Below are 14,727 nucleotides of genomic sequence, written 5' to 3'. Positions count from 1 at the left end.
CAGTTTGTAGTAAAACATTGTCAGGGGCCGGCGATTAAAACAAAATATGCAGACAATTGGAGGCCAGCCCAAAACTTCATGAGGCCATTTTTGCTGCACGTGGTAAGTTCCAGCCCCAGTATTTGTTTTATATAGCGCCATCATATTTAGTAGCGCTGTACAATGGCTAGACAGGGTATAAGTAGTATGTAACATAATTTGACTTAAAACACAGGTGAGGAGGGCCCGCTTGTGTTAATAGGGGGCAAACCCTGCATTTTCAAAGTATATTCGACAAACACATTATTTCAAATAAAAGATATATATATAGAAAACCGCTTCTAACAGGATTATGGCCCACGAGAGCTCCTGTATACTGCGAAAAAGCATCTAAGAGTATGAAATTAACCATTTAAGCGTAACCAAACTACTGAAAAACTTATGTAAAACAAAGAAATTACTTTCACAGTATTAACAAACACGCAAATAAACTCCACAACAAACTATGCATACCCCGACCATGCGAGACACTCTGTGACTGAAAGAAACGATCTCTGCTTCTGGGGGGTAGATCTAGAGGGCTGCATTCATTTCAAAATCACAGAATTCACAAACCTTTGCCGGTCCTTCTCCAAGCTCAAGACCAGAGAATCAGCTCCTCAGCACCAAGAAACAGTTCTGGCTAGAAGGCTGGAGAAACACCCGGGTTAAATAAACTTTTGATTGATTGAGGAAATGAGGTGCAGGTGTGAGTCAGGAGCAGGCAGACATCTTATGTCCATGGAGAGGTAAATAGTACAAAATATAGCAAAATACATGTAGATATAGCTTGTTTCATGGCAAAACAGCAAAAAGTCTAGTTGTCTTGTGGCGTAATGGTGATTCTATTCCTGGTAAATAGATATTATTATAGCGGCTGCGCGTATATCTAAGTCTTCAGAGTTGGTGAATTTGAGTTTATCTATTATGGACGAATGCACTTGGGATGTAGAAATAGTGAGGCAAACTATAGCATTGGGAATGCTGTTCTGCCAGTGACAGCAGACGAGAGGGATTTAGAGTAATAATTACTGATGACTTAAAGGTAAGCAGACAATGCCGTAAAGCGTTGGAAAAAGCAAGCAGGGTGCTGGGTTGTATAACAAGAGGCGTTGGTAGCAGGAAGAGTTTCTGCCTTGTATTGTAAATTATCCAAAATATATGGATATATTTTGTGCTGTTTCAATAGCATGAGCATCCTGCCATCGTGTACTATTCACCATACGTCAATGGGCCCATCAGGAAATACTACTTTACAGAAAGGGTAGTGGATGCATGCAATCACCATACAGGAGAAGTGGTAGATGTTAATACGGTGAAGACATTGAAGCAAGCATGGGATAGGCATAGGGCTAAGCTAGATATAGGATGAGGCCAGATACTAAGGAAAGGATTCAGAGGCTGGGCAGACTGGATGGGCCGAATGCTTCTTATCTGCCGTCACTTTCTATGTTTAACACAGGCAGCTAGAAGGGACCCTTGCACTCTCTCGGAAACTTTACTAAAGGAGCCAGTCGACATTGGGTGCTCATTGACTCTTACTATTAGGTCCCTCAACATCGACATCCCTCACATCACAGTGTAACAAAATACACATCCTGACTGTAAGCAACGTCCACCATCCATTATATTTCCAGAATATGAACTACTTCCTAATCACAAATTCACCCGGCTTTTTGCAATCCATTTATTAAATGCAAGGTTTTCTGTAATATAAATAAAAAAAGGACAAATCTCTTACTAATAAAGCTTTTCGACGCGCTGGGATTAGAACCAGCAACCCTTTGGCTGGAAGGTTGATCGCTTACCATTACGCCACACAGCAGTCACACAAACAATTCTGTTTCACATTTATATAGCGGCTCCGTGATCCAGGCACAGGCAAGCATTATATATCCACGGGGAGCGGGACCATTTGTAAGAACCTTGTGGCGTGATGGTTATGTGGGCTGCCTATGATGTGCAGGGTTGTTGGTTTGATTCCTCATGGTTGTGTTTGAGGAAAAAAGCTGCTGTGTAAATATATAAATAGCTGTATGCACCAATTATTATTTTTTTCCAGCACAAAATATCTTTAGATAACGGCATAAAAACAGGTGCCTTATCTCGTGATTCAATTCCCATGAGTCCTGACATACACAAACACGCCATCACACACAAACACAAACATACTCATACACAACCACACCGACTCAAGCGCTCAACCTAAGGCCGACACCGCCACCGCTAGGGCTCATGGGAATTGAACCAGCAACCTTTTAGTACGGTGCATAAGACACCTGACCATTGTGCCACCCGCATGGCCGAGAATTTTAGCTTTCCGTAGTCCTCTTATACTCACATGCACTCGTTCTAAAACTTATGTATATTTACATAAATCAAGCTGGGGGAACGAACCAGTAACCTTCTGTATCGGAGGATATACACCTAACCTTTGCGCCACCACGTAGTTGGAAATTTCTCCACCCCACAGATATATTACACTCGCCTGCGGCCCCTACGCACATCTCCTCAGGAACAGGCAGGCTTTATACGCCAAATGGGGAGACAAAGCACGTAACAGCGTTGTGGCGTTGTGGTTAGGAGCGATGCCTACAAAGCGCAAGGTTTCTGGTTCCATACCTAAGGGTTCTTGTACCGTGTGGTTGTGTAAATATGAACACAGCAGCTCTAACTTATACACAGCTCACAAAAGTATTTTGTCTTATATTTTTAGAGCAAATATTTTTACATAGGGGCATAAAAGTCAAGCGTCCTATCGACTGTTTTATACTTTCCATGATTCCTGACTTACACAGCCACTCAAACACATACACACACACCAACACCGCAATGTTTATTTGAGCTATCCCTGTACTGTAAGGAGGGAGGAAAAAGGAGAGAGGTGCAGCTTAGTGAATGAGGGGACAAAGGGACTCTGGGGATGATTATGGGGGAGAGGACCCCCCAAAGTTACAGTATGGTCAGAACGATGGAAGACTGCATTAACTCTCACAGTCTTCACTCAGCCAGTGTGGCAAATATTTTATTTTGAGTTGTGGGAGCAGAGGGAGTGATTGCATGCTAGGGGGTGTGGAAGGCCCAAGTTTTGTTACAAACATTGCTCTGTTACCGGTGTTTAATATATTACTGTATTTGTTTGCGCTTGCACATAAACAATCTCTTATTAAACTATCGGTAGTTGTTTGTTACAAGATGTTTTCCTTACGTTTGTGTGGGGCGGCAGAGCCAGAGTAATCGTCTGCACGGGGAGCCTGAACATTCTAAGCGTAACCTTCAAACAGGGGGCGGAACCCAACTTTGATTGGGGTCAGCTGTCATTCAATTCGTTAAATGGAGTCGTTAAAGCTTTGATAGGGGTGCGGTGATTAGACGTTAATTGGAGTCACGCGGGGGTATAAAGGGTAACTAGAGAACTAATGCAAGCTTCTTATTTAGACATAATACATCTTTAACCAAAACAGTGCACTGCTAATAATCTTAAACATAACCGTACATTAACCCTAAGCTATTTTTTAGTTCTTGTCCCACATTTTTCCATTCGCATACCTGCCAACACACCCAACATTTTTGCGGACAGTCCTGCTTTTTTCCAGTTCTGTCCCATCAAATTTAGCTAAACTAGGTATACTAGTGCACGTAGGTAGGTATAGCTGGGTAGGGTAGCACTACAACGTTAAATAAATATAATAAAGTAAACAATAAATATAACTTTAAAATAAAATTAAATAATTCATTTGTTGATGCCAGACCAGCCCCCTTCCGGCCACCAATAGAGTCGCACACACGTACCTTCACGGCGCGAACGCATCTGCTGCTGCGGCTCCGATGTGTTCTTAACCCCGTATTAAACCCTGCTACGCAGCCGGGAGAAAACGAAGATGAAACGAGCACGAAGAATGTCCGCGAATATTCGCCCGTTCCTGTCTTCTTTTCGGGCGAATATTCGTGGACATTCTTCGTGCTCGTTTCATCTTTGTTTTCTCCCGGCTGCGTAGCAGGGGTTAGGCTAGGTTTCCACTTGTTTGTTTTTTTCTAAAAACGCCCATAAAAACGCCAATAGCGCCACCTGGCGTTTTTTTAGTGAAAAAACGCTGCAGCCAGATGTTAGCTGTTCTTCAATAGGAAATTGCAAAATGCCATTTCCACTTGGCGTTTTTCTGTTTGGCGTTTTTTCAGTCCTCTTTGGCGTTTTTCTGCTTTTTTGGGCTCTGTGGCAGTTTTTCAAAATCGCAGCATGTTCACACTCTGGCGTTTTTTCAAGGAAATCTTGGCGTTTTTCTCCAATAGAAGTCTATGGGAGAGAAAAAACGCCATGAAAAAGCCATGTGGGTTTATTGCCTTGGCGTTTTTTATGGCGTTTTTTCCACAGTTACAATGCAGAGGATGGACCCAGTATCTGTGTGTCCTACGAGAAATAGGCTGAAAACAAACAGTTTCACACAAAACAAAGTCCTGGACTGGTTCATATTGAATTTTACACCATTTGGAACAAACATACCATTACAAACAAACATACCCGACGCATCAACTGGATCCTGCGTGCCAAAAGCAACAGCAAACAATTTGCACCATCATTTGGGGCCAATCTTCCCAGAGGAGCAGACATTCGAAATAAAGCATGCCTTACAAACCACAGAAAAGAGACAAAAGGGTCTTCCAAGTAAATGACATCAGGAGAGGGCAGATACTTGCCATTTATCCTAATCCCTTTTAGCTGGGTGAAACTTCTAACTTGTAAAGGCTGGAAAAACTGCCTAAGGTCAAAAAAAGCAATTTCCACAGAAAGGCTAAAACGCCAGAAAAAACTGCAGAAAAAACGCCAAAACGCAGGTAAATGCAGTGGCAGTTTTCTTGGCGTTTTTCCTGGCGTTTTTCATCAAGAAACGCAGGACAAAAACCCAAGTGGAAACCTAGCCTTACGAAGATTTTTTCCCCCCTGAAGACGAACACGAAGAGCTCCCTGGTGCCCAAGTCTAATCGTTATAGTGGATCTGTGTATTTGTATCATTTTATACTTGGTGCATATGATTATATGTGGAGCAGGCAGACATCGTATGCATTGCTAACCATATAAAAGTATTTTGGTTCTAAACTCCATGAAAGCTGGATCTACGTGTGTAGCGCGTCTGCATGTTCTTCTTATGTTTTTAGAGGGGGTCCGTATGAGTAAATGTAGAGCAGGTGGGCGGCCGACGCCATGTCGTGGTGTGGCGTAACGGTTAGGTGTATCGCCTAAACTGTGACTGGTTTCTGGTTCAAACCCGCTTTGCTCCCATAGGTAACTGTATAGTGCTTCTAACCCCCTTCGCTTCGTGGCTAATTTATTTCTAATGTTTTTAGAGTCGGGAGATATTAGTATATGTGGAGCCGGTGGGCGCCCATCTCTTGTAATGGAATGGCGTGATGGTTAAGTGAATTGTGTAACGTGTGGCTGGCTGCTGGTTCTCACCCGTCGGTCTGCTGTATGAGCTGATTTCTAATCTTTTAGAGCGGGTACATGAGAGTATTGTGCTGTGGAAACAGCAGCCAGCAAAGATCAATTTGCGCCGGTGGTGTAGATGTTATGTGCGTTACCCACCACCCAAAACGCTACCGGTTCTAGTCTCCATGAAACCCGTGTTGATGTGTGCAACATGTCCGTGTGTTTTCTTTTAATGTGTTTAGAGGGGGTATATATGAGTATATGTGGGGCAGGGGAAGATCAGGAGCCGTGCTGCAGCGTGGTGTAACGGTTAGGTGCGTCACCTACTATTTCTCTTGTTGTTGGTTCTAACCCCCATAACTCCTGTCGGTAACTTGATGTTGGCTTGAATGTTTTTTTTCTTAAGTGTTTAGAGTGGGGTACATAAGAGTATTTGGGGGACAATCAGCCAAGTCATAACCAGCCGCAGTGGTAGGTTAGGTGTTTGGTGCATTATCTACCATGCAGCGCTTTGTTGGTTCCAACCCCGTGATCTCAGTAAACAAACGTCTGGTGAATGTGTTTTTTTTAAATGTTTTTAGAGCGTGTGAATCTAAGTATATGTTTATCATGCCATGGTGTGGTGTGGTGTAGTGGCTGCGTGTATTACCTGTAATACAACAGGTGAACTCGCTGTGTATAGTGTGGCTGTGTTATAGTGAGTGTTATAGTGCGTGCGTGTGACTTATTTTATATTTGGTGCATGTATGTGTATCAGGCAGCCGGCGAGCTCCCGTTCATGCGGTGGCGTAAAGGTTGGGTGCGTTATTCATGTTGTGAATGATAATTTTAGTCCCTGTGAATGTGTGGTGCGGTTGTGTTTATTGTTATAGTGGATCTGTGTATTTGTATCATTTTATACTTGGTGCATATGATTATATGTGGAGCAGGCAGACATCGTATGCATTACTAACCATATAAAAGTATTTTGGTTCTAATCTCCATGAAAGCTGGATCTACGTGTGTAGCGCGTCTGCATGTTCTTCTTATGTTTTTAGAGGGGGTCCGTATGAGTAAATGTAGAGCAGGTGGGCGGCCGACGCCATGTCGTGGTGTGGCGTAACGGTTAGGTGTATCGCCTAAACTGCGACTGGTTTATGGTTCAAACCCGCTTCGCTCCCGTAGGTAACTGTATAGTGCTTCTAACCCACTTTGCTTCATGGCCGATTTATTTCTAATGTTTTTAGAGTCGGGAGATATTAGTATATGTGGAGCCGGTGGGCACCCATCTCGTGTGGTGGAATGGCGTGATGGTTAAGTGGATTGCCTAACGTGTGGTTGGATGCTGGTTCTCACCCGCCGGTCTGCTGTATGATCTTATTCTTAATCTTTTAGAGCGGGTACATCAGAGTATTTGTGGAACTGGCAAACCTCCTGACCCAGTTGAGATGGTGGTCTAGGTGTTTGGTGCGTTACCTCCGCCCCCCCCATCCATACAAGAGGATGCAGGTTCTATTCTCCATGTATCCTGTATATAAACTAATGTTATGTTTTCAGAGTCGGTGAATCTGAGTATTTGTATAACAGACAAGGCCTTTTTGCCCCATGGTACTGGTGGCGCATGTCTTAGCTGTGTTCATCACCGTGCTCCTGGCCCCTGGTTCTAATCTCTGTGATTCCTGTATAACGTATGATTTTATGTTTTTTGGAGTAGGTAAATTTGAGTATATGTGGATGGGACGAGGGTGGCCATCCAGCCGTGTGTGTGGCACGTGTGTTTGGTGTATCGCTCACTATGTGTGAGGCTCCTGGTTCTAATCCCTGTGCGGCCTGCATGTTAGGGTGGATATTTGTGAAATTATGTTTTTCCAGTGGGTGAATTTGTGTATTTGTATTAGGGATGACCAGCTTTTCTCCATCTCGAAGGTGGCGCGTGTGATGCGTGTGTCACACACTGTGCCGTGAGTTCCGGGTTCGAGTCCCAGGAAGTCCTGCGACTGGAAACATTAAGTTATGTTTTTAGACTCTGTGAATTTGAGTATAAGTATTACGGACGAGCAAATTCGGTCTGCCACAAGGGTGGCGCAGGTGTCAAGTGTACTTACTTACCAAGCGGTTTGGTTTCTGGTTCTAATCCCCGTGAGGCCTGGCGAGCGGTTGCGGTGCGGTTGCGGTGCGGTATGGTCGGTGCGGTGTGTAAGGCGTATGGGTATGTTCGGTGCGGTGTGTAAGGCGTATGAGTATGTTCGGTGGTGTGTGAAAGTGCGTATGTGCGGGTCAGGATGATTGGGGGTAAGAGCCAGTCGGTAGTACACAACACCTTTTATGCTTTTTTCTATAAATGCTAAAAAAAAATAATAATAATACGGCAGCGCAGGTTTTTTTTTCAGGGTAAGACCGCTGTACGCACAGAGACATTGTCAGTAGCTGTACCTAGCCACACGGAAACGAGCTATCAACACATTATCTCGTAAGCAACACACCGAACCTTCAAGCGAAACCAGACCGGGACCGCAGCATCAAGTACGCAACGCACCGAACCTTCAAACCACCGCATGGCTAGATGCTCCCCACGGAGCTACAGGGAATCGAACCGGGACCGCAACACATGGCAGGCAGCGCACCTAACCATTACACCATCGGATGATTGAAGGCGCTTCGTCGCCATGAACATATGACGCCTGCGTGTGATGCACCAATACTTATACCATCTAACATAATGCACACAATCTAAAAGGTGCACTGCCTATTGCTTAGTGTGTCTAACTGCTTAGTGTGTAGAATTATGGTTTGGGGGGGGGGGTGTGAATTTGAGTATTTGTATTACGGACGAGCAGCTTTGTCTGTTGCAAGGGTGGCGCAGCGGCAGTGTTTGTTACATCCCATGCAGGTTGGTCCTGGTTCTAATCCTGTTGAGCCCTGTTCGTAAAATTATGTTTTCAGATTGGGCGAATTTGAGTATTTGTATTACGGACGAGCAGATCCATTCATAGGAAGTGTAACGCGCAGGTAAATTGCGTTACTCGCCGTGCGGAAAGTTACAGGTTCTAATCTCATTAGAGCATCTGTCTCGGTGTATGTTATGTTTTGTGAGTTTGAGTATAAGTATTTTTTAGGGACGAGCTCATTCGGGTTATAACACATACATGCTGCAACCACGGGGTGACACTCAGCAAGCCGTTATAACACATACATGCTGCAGCCACGGGGTTACACTCAGCGAGCCCTTATAACACATACATGCTGCAGCCACGGGGTTACACTCAGCGAGCCCTTATTACACATACATGCTGCAGCCACGGGGTTACATGCACCAGGCCAGGACTGCAAACACTTTACTTATTAAACCCAACCCGCTGCACCCTCAGCGGCTCAGCATGATGGGAATTGCTGCACCAACAGCAGCCGCTGGCCTGAAATGCAGATAAATTAGTAGATCAGCCCCATTCGGCCCCCGTCCAGTCTCGTCTTAGATTCAGGAGCCGTATGTCTATCCCACACGTTTACGATCCCTTCACTGTATTAGCCTCTACCACTTCTGCTGGGGGGCTGTTTCACTTATCTTCCACCTCCTCTGTGTCAGGGGATTTACCCCCCCATCTTAGCTGAAGCCCCCTATATAGTGATGGGGTGGTTTTACACTGTTCAGCTGCACTGTATATACCTCCCTGCCTGCCCCAATAATAACCACCAGTGCAGGTAAGTGCAGAAAAAATGGCCTCATGAAGTTTTGGGCTGGTCTCCAATTGTCTCCATATTTTGTTTTAATCGCCGGCCCCTGACACTGTTTTACTACAAACTGAGGACAAAGAGCCGAATAATCGTTTTACTGAGTTTATTTCAAACTTTAAAGGGTGAAAACAGAAGAGGGAGCTGGGGCTTTGGCACAGGTGAATGCATGCCGGCGGTAAGGCATGAACAGGGGGGGGTCACGTGGGTGGGCCGAGTGAGCCCCGTAATGTTAAAATGAAATAAATCCTGTATCCTTATTGGGCCCTCGTACAGAAATGGAATCCCAGTCCCGGGTGGAGCTCGTTAAATGGAGTCGTTAAAGCTTTGATAGGGGTGCGGTGATCAGACGTTAATTGGAGTCACGCGGGGGTATAAAGGGTAACTAGAGAACTAATGCAAGCTTCTTGTCCCGGCTCTAGGTTTGCAGACCTGTTTGCTGCTGTTCTGGACATCTTCAGACTCGGCGGACTCCGTCCCAAGGTGAGCGGGGGGATACCACTGGTTAGACTGTAAGCTCTTTGGTCTGCTTTCTCTCCTATATTTCTGCAGCTTCTCCCGATCAAACCATTGTTGCTTTGGCTGCACAATCCTCAATGTTATCACCGCAAGTCTCTGCCAAAAGCATAGGATGTCTTTCCCAATCATCGCTCTTTCACTGCAGATCCTCGGCGGCCGTGTAAGAGTAGAGTTTAGAGAGAGTCACAGACTTTGGCCCCCACCGTCTCATCTCCTCCTCGTACTCCACGTCCCCCTCGGCTCCGGATGACGCCAGCGTGCTGAGGCTGCCCGCCGGGGAGCCGTCTCCTTCCACGTGATAGACCTTTAAGCTGTCGCATGAAAGCACTTGCTGGATGTAGGCAGCTTCTTGGAACGCGTCGTAGAAGTATCGGCCGAAATCTCCGCTGGTAAAAACTCCGCTCCGACGCGGGGAACTTTGACGGCTCCTTCAGGCTGACAGACGTCTCGTAATCGCAGCTTAAGGGACCGTTTCCATGAAGCCCTCCAGTCTTCCTGCAGAAAGCGTGCGCGGCGCTGCTCCGATCACACAGCTGGAGCTCTGTCACGTCGAATGCGTCCTGCAGAGAACATTCACTCGAATTAAAACTGCAGCGAGTTGCCAAACGAGTAGTCATCCAATTTAACCCGTCCTGCCCCAAATCTGTGCTTCCCTACTCTGTCCGGAGTCAGAGCTACTACTGCAGAAAATGTATTTTGAGTGTGATTTGGGTAATTAAAACATTCCATCTCGTTACACAAGGCCTTTATCCCTTTAACTTTTCAGCTGTGTATGAAGCGGCTTAAGGCGTATGGAGTACGGATTGTATCAGAATTCCAGGATCAGCAGCAGCTGGTGAGTGGACCAAAGTCTTAAACTTGCTACAAACTACATATATAAAATGTAACATTGTATCCCACAAACGCTTTACTCATGTGGTCTTCGTTGTAATGGAAGATGTTTTTTTCTGGTGTCCTCAAGGTCCTGGCTATGCCCAGATCCGTGATAAACTCCTTGGTTTATGGTCTTCCTCCTCTTGCAGCGAGACCACAACAGAATTCCGGCGATCAGCGCTGCGAATGGAGACACAAGAATTATCCTCTTGAAGCATGCAAGGTACTGAATATTTTTTATATTTTAATGCTTTTTCTTGATCCATCATGAATAACAGGGTTGCTACCAATCTTAACTTGCCCTGATCCACCATTGGTAGGACTTCCAGCGCTGTATAAACCAATGCCCTTGGGTTAATGAATGACCGATCCCCTTAAAGGTGGTGCTGAGCCCCCCTCCCGAGTTACATGGGAGGTAATGAGGGAGACGGTGTGTTAAATTTACCTATGATCGTCAGGAGGCAAATCAAGATGATCTAAGGATTGCTGATCCAGAGTCCGGGGCTGAAGACGTGACATCCGCTCCCACCGTACCCCTCTGCGCAGAGGTGGGTGAATTCGGCTGGCGAGCGTGGCACGTGCCGTGTTTGCAGGGGTGGCTGGCACATACCGTGTAGACGCAGTGAGCCTCTGTGCTGTTCTCTGTAAGCAGGTATCTGGGGGGGCACCTGTGGAGTTACAGGGAGAGAAGGGGTTAAATCTACCATAACAGCGGAAGATCAGATACATTTTAAGCCAGTAAAACTAAATCATGTAAAGTGTTTCAAAATGTTTCTTCCTCTTTCATACAGGACAAAGATTCTCATCGACACATGGGAGTGGTGGTTTAACAATCGAGAGGAGTGAATGCGGTGTATGGAGTGCAGTTTAACTGGGAATGCTTAGAAATCACAAGGTAAGACCCCAAAGCTCTAATCTCTTCTGAAGTCTTGTGACCCCAGCACGCGTTGGGTGATACCTGCATTCGTGGCTCATCCATAGATCAACGCAGACAAAGCCGCGGCTGCAGGGGCTGCTGCTACAGACATCTTAGACGCAGCCTTCGGTCACTCCTTCCCGGCTTATAACGGACACCGGCGAGGCCGTCGTGTACTCCATGGGCAGGCGGCAGCCGTTCAGTCTCGCGTTCTTTATGCATCCTGATTACACAGAAGGAATTGGAGATCAGCGCATGATGGGACAGTGAGAATTCAGCATCGTACAGTGTATTCCAGGTAATGACGGGCAGGGAGAGTCTTTATACCCCATGGATTTACAGACGGCTTCTAATCTTACAGTCACTAGAATTGCTTTCAGTTTTATTGAAGCCCATTGTTGTGAAAGCGTAAACTCTTATCTTATTATCGGTAACTATTGTTTTTTTCCTGAAAAGAAAGGAAGTGTTGAAGAATCATGACATAGTTTTTATGCATGTTTAATATTATCTGCAGTAGTAAAGCCCCACACCACGTGTTACTGTGACCCGTGTCTGATATGCATGCCATTCTCTGCAGGTTTTGGGAGCCGGATGCTGTTCTGCAGCTCGGAGGCGTTAAGCAGTCATCTACTCGTTCCCACAATCTCCTTCCGCACAAACCCTTTAAAGGCCGTCTCCGCAACGTTGTTCTTAATAAGCAGGTAATTACTTTCTATCACGCAGAGTATTGCTTTCCTCTTACTGCAGACGGCTGCTCTGTAGTGGACGTGGGAGCTGCGGATGCATCCGGTACACTGGATCAGCTTCGGTACTTTGGGGGTCTCTGAGCAGAGGGACGCGGTATAACCAGGTGGGTTAGCAGGATAGTCCCAGCTGGTATCATGTAGGACAGAGGTTGGTAATGATTCCTATAAGACACGAATACATTAGAAAGTTCTTTGATTAGTAATGTGTATTATTACCAATATTCACTAACATACAACTCGCAGATATGCAGCCAAACTGTGTGAGGAGCCGGGTCAATAGACATTCTAAGGGTAACAAAGGGTAACTGAACCTTAAGAACGTAACAGGTAGGTCCGTATCAAAGCTTTCCACCGAGTTATCTGAGCTACTTTGTGCTGACCTGCAGAATGATATCTAATAATTTTCTTTATGGGGTGTGTGTTTCCTTTAACACAGGTGTATGATCTAGCAGCCCCACTGGAGGCCGTTAATAGCTCCCCAGGCTGTGCGAGGAAGGGTACAGCTTGCTCATCACCCGTACCCTGCGACTTTCCTTGCGTCAGTGACCCCCGGACCCCCAGCTGTGATTGCCCACCCGCTCACCAGGACTGCGGAAAAGGTACAGACTTGGCTTACACCGATGCGCTCACGGGTAATAACTCTACAAGAACATTAAAAAGAGAGACAAACCTGAATGCAACGTGAAAAAGGGAACTTGAGGCGTTTTCTTTCGTTCTAGAACGTTTTTAAAATGTTACACGTCAGGTTTTTTTTCTTTAAGACCATTCTTCCCCCCAGTAACATTTTTATTCTTCAAGTGACCTTTGGAAACATTAGCAGATATTTCTACACAGAAACCTAATTGACACAACATTTTTTCCATTAAAGTTATCAAAGGAAAGATCTGGAGGCCGGCTCTTAAGACTGTCAGTGTGACCGATTCCGAGGAAGAGTGACAAAGCCCATCTGATTCTATAGGAGCTTAACAAGATCTGTGAGCGTTCGGCTAAATAATGTGTGGCAAACGTAATTACTCGTAGAGCCGTAAGCCGCTTACGATGTCATTTGTACGATGCAGTCTTTGGTGTATGATACCCCGGGGAGTTATTCTCAAGTACTATTTATTGAGGTGCATTACAGTTTATTACCTCTCCAAATGGGCTACACATTGAGATTGGCTGCCAGCTTTTAGACCACAAATCAGGCTTTGGAAAACCCTCATCTTTCCTCTGTGTGCAAATAGATCCAATGATACTACTGTCCGTCATCAACCATCCTCTTTGTAAAGCTCATAACTGCTCCAGATCCTGAGAAACCCGACTTGTAGTCCACAGCCACAATCAACATCTTAGCTTCCAAAGAAGATCTGCAGCAGCTGTAGGGTTTGTCTGGTACATCATTACAAACGCAACAGCCAGCAGGATAAATGCTTTAGAACCCAACATGTATGCGGTGGAACAATAGGAACCCTTAAGAACCCAACCTTGTAGCCCACTGCTGCCATCAACCTCTTAGCTTCCAAAGAAGATCTGCAGCAGCTGTAGGGGTTGTCTGGTTTGTGTAAACCATCACAATGTCATCGCTATGAGACTAGTGGCAACCCTTAAGAACCCAACTTGTACCCTACTGCTGCCATCGACACCTTAGCTTCCAAATAAGATCTACAGCACCCATAGGGTTTGTCTGCATCATTCACACAGTCTCACCAGCCAACAGACTAAATGCTTTAGAACAATAGGAACCCTTTAGAACCCTACAGCTGCCATCGACACCTTAGCTTCCAAAGAAGATCCGCAGCAGCCGTAGGGTTTGTCTATTTTTCTTTGTACATCATCACAACCCTAGCGGCCAACAGGTTCCATCACACTGGCTCTTGCTCTGTCCCATTAAGATCACACAGGCTGATGAATGGTTCTCCGGGGCAATTTTTTTGTTTTTGGAGTGGGTTTCTGACTTTGCACATCTGAGGGCATCTCTGAAACCGAAGCAGTATTTCTGTAACTCATTATATGAATCTTAGACAATTGGCAACAGATTGCGGCAGAAATAGGAGTTCATTTATAACGTGCGCGGTGCTTATTCTCATTGTGACGGAGAGAACATAAAAATGATCTTAACTATTAGACTATGCAAATAGAACAGGGAAGCCGTAGCCAAAAATATGCTGGTATCCCCAGGGTATCGTTGCTACAAAGTGACTTTTATTACTACGGGGACAATTTAATGTAAACTTTACGCCATTAATACTAATCAGAGAGAAGGCGCAGAGCATACACCGTGAGGCTCTGTACTTCATGCAGAAGGCTAATGCACATAAAAAATCCCCATATATTCAAGTGAACTGAGGAATGAGATGGTAGGGGGCTAAAAGAATCCAAAATTACATTTAAAGTGCCAGGGAACCATTAAGGAGGAATTGATGATTACGGGTGGAGAATGGGTTTGTCGCGTTTAAATGCGAGTAGGTCGCTAATCTATTATGGTGAGGGCAGCAGGGAAGCAGGCCTTGAGCTGGAGCATCATTGGAGTATTAGCCATGAAG

The sequence above is a fragment of the Sceloporus occidentalis genome, unplaced genomic scaffold, assembly GCF_023333645.1.
Source record: "Sceloporus occidentalis isolate IW3139 unplaced genomic scaffold, rSceOcc1.0.p SCAF_29, whole genome shotgun sequence".
Classification (NCBI taxonomy): Eukaryota; Metazoa; Chordata; class Lepidosauria; order Squamata; family Phrynosomatidae; genus Sceloporus; species Sceloporus occidentalis.
Note: the sequence above shows the minus strand (reverse complement) of the source record.